Below are 6,533 nucleotides of genomic sequence, written 5' to 3' on the forward strand. Positions count from 1 at the left end.
ATATGCTCTTCAAGCAAAGAATAGATGAAAATAAACAGAATGTTTTTCCATTCTCTGTCTCTCGGGACCACTAACAGCAGGAAAATTTTATCCCAACCATTTTGGGGAAATAGAAAGCCTGGTTTCAAATACAGTTCCAGCTTTGGCAAGCTGTACAATCTTGTGTGCCTTGGTCTACTTATCTGCAAAATGGGAGGAAGGGAATCTACTTAATAGGGTTGTGGTGAAGACTAGATAAGTTAACACAGTGAAGTTCTTACAACTATTCCTGGCACACAATAAGAACTCAGTAATTGTTAGCTTTCATCATCATCATCATCATCAGTATTACTATGATAATTATTATTAAAATCTTTTTCCCAACTTAGGAGAAAAAAGGCAGGGTAGAAAAAAATGGAATGTTGGAGCAACGATAGCCCTTAATGTCCTTTCTCTTCATTTTATTCTTGGATGTGAAGTACCAATCATGGTTAAGACATCTAAATCCAAGGCCAGGCATGGTGGCTCACACCTATAATCTCAATACTTTGAGAGGTCAAGGTGGGAGGATCACTTGAGCCCAGGAGTTTGAGACCAGCCAGGGCAACAAAGTGAGACCTCATCTCTAAAAATAAAAATAAAATCAGCCAGGCATGGTGGCGCATGCCTGTAGTCCCAGCTACTTGGGAGGCTGAGGTGGAAGGATTGCTTGAGACTAGGAGGTCAAGGCTGCAGTGAGCCGTGATCATACCACTGCACTGCATACCACTACACTCTAGCCTGAGTGACAGAATGAGACCCTACCCAAGGACAAAGCTCCATGAGGAAACACAAGTGAAAGGGCGTCATGATGACCGTCAGCAACAGCTAACGTGTTTTGAGCTTGTCTGTTCCAGGCATTATGCATTCTTTCATTTTAATCTTTGCGAAAAGCCTATGAGGTTGATACAGTTATCCTTGTTTTACAGATGGCACTAAACCTAGGCTCTTATCTCATATGTTGACTTGTAAAATTAAAGAACTGAGGTCTCTGCCTGCAAATACCTTGTATTATTGGTAGGTGAAAAATAGAACTGAAAATACATTCACCAGGAACATGGAACATATAATCAGGATCATACGAATTAACTGTTACGCACACACAGAGCAGGGTTGCTGAGGAAACTAGAGATGGGATAGAAGGTGTCCGAGGAGACTAATTTTGAACATTATTTAAAAGAGAAGGATTCCATTGTTTGGTAAGAAAGAGGGTTTTCCATGTCAGAAAGGGTGAAAAGAAAACAGACATTTCCTGACTGCCTATTATTTTAACTGCCTAACTTGAGCACTTTGTTAAAAAAATAAAATACCATGAGGTTAGTATTGTCCGTCTTCAGAAGAGAAAACCAGGGCTCAGAGAGGTTGCCTGATTCGCCCACGATCACACAGGAAGTGACGAACAGAGTCAGGAACAGAGCCAGGTAGGCCCTCTGACTTCGGAGCTGTGGGAGATTTGAACTAAGAGTAAATATTCCAGGTGGGGATATGAAGAAAATGTGCTCAAGTAGGAAAGGACAATTTCCAGGACCGATTATTCTTGAAAAGTCACGTGTAACTGATGAAATCTGAATGGGCTCTGTGGATGGTACCACCATCAAGTTCCTAGTGTGGATACTGAACTATAGTTATGCAGATGTTCACACTGGGGGAAGCTGGGTGAAGGGTACACAGGACCTCTCTGTACATTTTTTTTGCAACTGCCCATGAATCCATATTTCAAAATAAAAAGTTTTTTAAAAATTGGCAGATAGGCCAGGCATGGTGGCTCATGCCTGTAATTCCAGCACTTTAGGAGGTGGAGACAGGAGGATCACTTGAGGTCAGGAGTTCAAGGCCAGCCTGGCCAACATGGTAAAACTCCATCTCTACTAAAAATACAAAAATTAGCCTAATGTGGCACATACGCCTGTAGTCCCAGCTACTCAAGAGGCTGAGGCAGGAGAATCACTTGAACCTGGGAGATGGAGGTTGCAGTGAGCCTCGATCGCACCATGGTACTCCAGCCTGGGCGACACAGAAAGATTCTGTCTCAAAAAAAAAGTTGGCAGATAGTGAAGGCAAAGATGCTTCTTTCTTTTTTTTTTTTTTTTTTGAGATGGAGTCTTACTCTGTCACCCAGACTGGAGTGTAGTGGCGCAAACTTGGCTCACTGCAACCTCTGCCTCCCGGGTTCAAGCAATTCTCCTGCCTCAGCCTCTTGAGTAGCTGGGATTACAGGCATACGCCACCATGCCTGGCTAACTTTTGTATTTTAGTAGAGATGGGATTTCGCCATGTTGGTCAGGCTGGTCTCGAACTCCTGACCTCAAGTGATCCACCCTCCTCGGCCTCCCAAAGTGCTGGGTTTACAGGCATGAGCCACTGTGCTCAGCCAAAGATGCTTCCTTTGAGTAGAGGTGGTAACTGGTGGAGGATTCTGGCTCACGAGCCTGATGAGCCATGGGAGCACAAGAGCATCCCAGCATCATGCCAGAGCCTCTCCTGCCACCCCCTAGAGTGACCAACCAGCCCCACACCAGGTTGGTCACAACTGGAGGGAGAATAAGATTTGCTGACTCATATATTGAGTATCCATTACGGGTCCCCCCACTGTGCCAAGAGCTACCTGGCAATATGAGACATTGCCAAGACAGGACTGGTTTGGAGGCTCTTACAGTCTAGTTGGAGACAAAAGGCACAATCAAGACTGAGGCAGGTGGATTACTTGAGCTTAGGAGTCCAAGACCAGCCTGGGAAACATGGCGAAACTCCATCTCTACAAAAAGTACAAAAATTAGCCAGGCATGGTGTCACACACCTGTAGTCCAGCTCTTTGGGAGGCTGAGGTGGGAGGATCACTTGAGCCTGGGAGGTGGAGGTTGCAGTGAGCTGAGATTGCACTACTGTACTCCAGACTGGGAAACAGAGCGAGACTGTCTAAAAATAAAGTATTAAATAGCTTAAATAACATACACAGTTTTGTATTTTATAGCATAAGAAGAACATGCCTTGGAATTCAGCAAAACTGGGACCATGAGCTATGTGACCTCAGGCAGGTGTGCCACACCCTCTGTGGGTTTCCTTGTCTGTGGGAGGTGAGCAAAACACCGAATATGTGCTGGGACACACACTGGGCTCTGTAGCTGGCAGCTCCCTAGTCCTCTTCATTCTGTTTCTTAAGTGTTTATCCTGGTGTTGAATTGTCATCATAATTATCATTTTGAATGTGTGCTTCAAATTCCAGTGAGAAGATCCACAATAATGCATCAAATCTTTTCCATATTGTTTGACGTATATCTTGTTTACACTTTCATGCTATTTAAAACAATGCTGGAAAGAGTGTGTAGACATTATAGCTGTTTCCATTTTGTGGATTATTTCCTTAGACTGGATTTCCAGCAATGGAGTCAAAAGGTACGCATATTTTTAAGACTCAAGAATTTCAATGGTCTCTTCGGGAGCAGGAAAGGCCTGAGAGTAGCTACAGGGCAGATTCCAAGGAGCAGTCCTGTGGGCCCCAAGGCTGCAAGAAGCTCTGACTGCCCAGGTGAGGAACTCGGTGGCATTCTGCAGCTGCGGGGAGTCATTTGAGGTCTTTCTGAAGAGGAGGTACTGGAGGATGAGAATGGTGTATTAGGATGGGTAGCCATGGGTCTGGCTATGGTTGATTTGAGTTTAAAGAGCTCAGAAGAAGGGAGAACATCTAGAGAAGAAGCAGAAGTCAAGGCATAAGAAAATAAGGATGCTGGGTGCAGGGGCTCACGCCTGTAATCCTAGCACTTTGGGAGGCTGAGGTGGGAGGATCGCTTGGACCCAGGAGTTCAAGACCAATCCAGGCAACATAGCAAAATTGCGTCTCTACCAAAAAATGCAAAAATTAGCCCAGTGCAGTGGCATGTGCCTGTAATTCCAGCTATTCAGAAGGCTGAGGTGGGAGAATTATTTGAACTCGGGAGGCGGAGGTTGCAGTGAGCCGAGATCACACCACTGCACTCCAGCCTGGGTGTCAGAGCAAAACCCTGTCTCAAAAAAAATAAAGATAAGAAGAGAAAATAAGGGCCGGAGCCTGGGTGGTGGGGAAAAGAGAACAGAAAGGAAGGGCCAGATGGCCCAAGCACTGAGTAACAGCCACCCACATCCACAACTGCCAGCACCCAGAGGGAGAAGCTGAGCGCCTGGAACTGATGACGAAAGCGGGGACCCCACCCCCGGAGCTTCATAGCCACACTGGCAATGCAAACTGGATTAGAAACTCATCCCACCACTAAGGAAGGTTGGCACCAATAAAACCACACCACCAGGGTGATGTGCGAGGTTTGATACTAGCCATAAGAAACAAGAGGAACTGGGGCCAGAGTCTGAAGACTGCCCAGTAAAACAGACACATTGAAAAGCTGATGAAAACTCAGGGGGGAAAGCCACAGGCAGGAGCCTTCCAGAACCAGCATCTATTTCTCTCACACCTGCCAATCACAGGCACAGGACACACTTCACCAGGATGTTTGTAAACAAAGCAACTCTGAGTGGAGCTTAGCCAGCTGGCTGAAAGGTATCGATTAAGTAAGTACAAACCTCCATGACATAATTTGGAAGACAGCAAAATAATTTCAGCAATAAATAAGACATAATTTAGGCAACCACATGGAAACATTCCTAGGCTAGAGCATTTAATGAGAAAGATACATACTCAACTGCATCCAAAGTAGGACCAAAACTATGAAAGTTACGACTACATTAGGACAGGGGATGTGCAGAAAAGAAAAGAGCTTGGCTGGCCGGGCGTGGAGGCTCACACCTGTAATCCCAGCACTTTTGGAGGCCGAGATGGGTGGATCGCGAGGTCAGGAGTTCAAGACCAGTCTGGCCAACATAGTGAAACCCCGTCTCTACTAAAAATACAAAAAATAGCCAGGTGTGGTTGTGTGCACCTGTAATCCCAGCTACTCAGGAGGCTGAGGCAAGAGAATCGCTTGAACCCAGGAGGCGGACGTTGCAGTGGGCCGAGATCACGCCACTGCACTCCAGCCTGGGCGACAGAGCGAGACTGTCTCAGAAAAAAAAAAAAGAAAGAAAAAAAAAGCTTGGCCTGTGGAGGATTAAACAACAGTGAATTTTCTCCTTTGTTTTCATTTCCATTAACACGTGTGGATCTCTGCCTTAATCCGAATGGATATCTTCACCCTTCCAATGTTGTGTGTGTGCCTTCACAGCTTGTCAGATGAGCAGATGAACAGAGTCTGTCCCTCTGAGCCTCTGCGCCCTCCATCTCTTCCCACGTCCACTCCACCTTTCTCCCTTCCTCAGCTCTTCATTGACAGTGGCCCACTCCTGCCAAATATCTCCCACTCCCGGCTGCTGGAGGGACATTTCAAGTGGAAGGGCTGTCACTTGCTGTGCACTGCTTTCCTCCTTCATTTTCTTATCAGCCATCACTAGCTCCTCCAGAGTGGAATTTTAAAATCATCAGAAGCCGGCTGGATGCGGTAGCTCACGCCTGTAATCCCAGCACTTTGGGAGACTGAGGCAGGCGGATCACTTGAGGCCAGGAGTTCGAGACTAGCCTGGCCAACATGGTGAAACCCCCATCTCTACTAAAAATATAAATATTAGCCGGGCATGGTGGCGCGTGCCTGTAATCCCAGCTACTCAGGGGGTTGAGATAGGAGAATTGCTTGAACCCGGGAGGAAGAGGTTGCAGTGAGCCAAGATTGCACCAGTGCAGTCCAGCCTGGGTGACAGAGTCTCAAAATAAATAAATAAATAAATTCATTAGAAGCCCCCAATAATCACAGGGAAAATATTGTGTAACGAGGTAGGAGGCAGGACTTGACTCTGGGGGGGTGGGGGCCTTGAACACCAGACCAAATTGAGGACTAGCTAAAACAAGGCAAGGCAGAAGCATCTTTTCATAAGCCACACCCACCAGTGTGCTATGTCAGTTTACTACTGCCATGGCAACAGCCAGGAGTCACTGTCCCTTTCCACAGCAATGACCTGATGAATCAAAAGTTACTACCCCTTCCTTAGAGATTTCTGCACATACTGCCCCTTAATCTGCATATAATTAAAAGTAGGTATAAATACCGCTGCAAAGCTGCCCTGAGCCACCATTCTCAGACAGATTGTCTACGCGGTAGCCCTGCCTTGCAGGAGCAGTCATGGAGCTGGAACACCACTGGAGCTGCAATGCTGCCACTTCAATAAAGCTGTTTTCTTCTACTCTATCACTAGCTTGCCCCTGAATTCTTTCCTGGGCAAAGCCAAGAACCCTCACAGACTAAGCCTCACTTTGGGGCTCGCCTAGCCTACATTAGTATTGAATCTTTAATAATCTTCATTTTAGCATGGTTTGAAATCAGGAAGAGGGGAAAAAAAAGCATCAGACAAGATACATTGTGGCCACCAGAGACAAGTGATGGCTTCTCACCTCGCTTTAATTGACCCTGGCTTTTCTGCTGTGCCCAAGGTCTGGCCTCCTTTGCTTACTTAGAAAGTGACTCCAGTACAGGCCAGGCACAGTGACTCACGCCTGTAAT

Source organism: Mandrillus leucophaeus, unplaced genomic scaffold (assembly GCF_000951045.1).
Source record: "Mandrillus leucophaeus isolate KB7577 unplaced genomic scaffold, Mleu.le_1.0 Scaffold13, whole genome shotgun sequence".
Lineage (NCBI taxonomy): Eukaryota > Metazoa > Chordata > Mammalia > Primates > Cercopithecidae > Mandrillus > Mandrillus leucophaeus.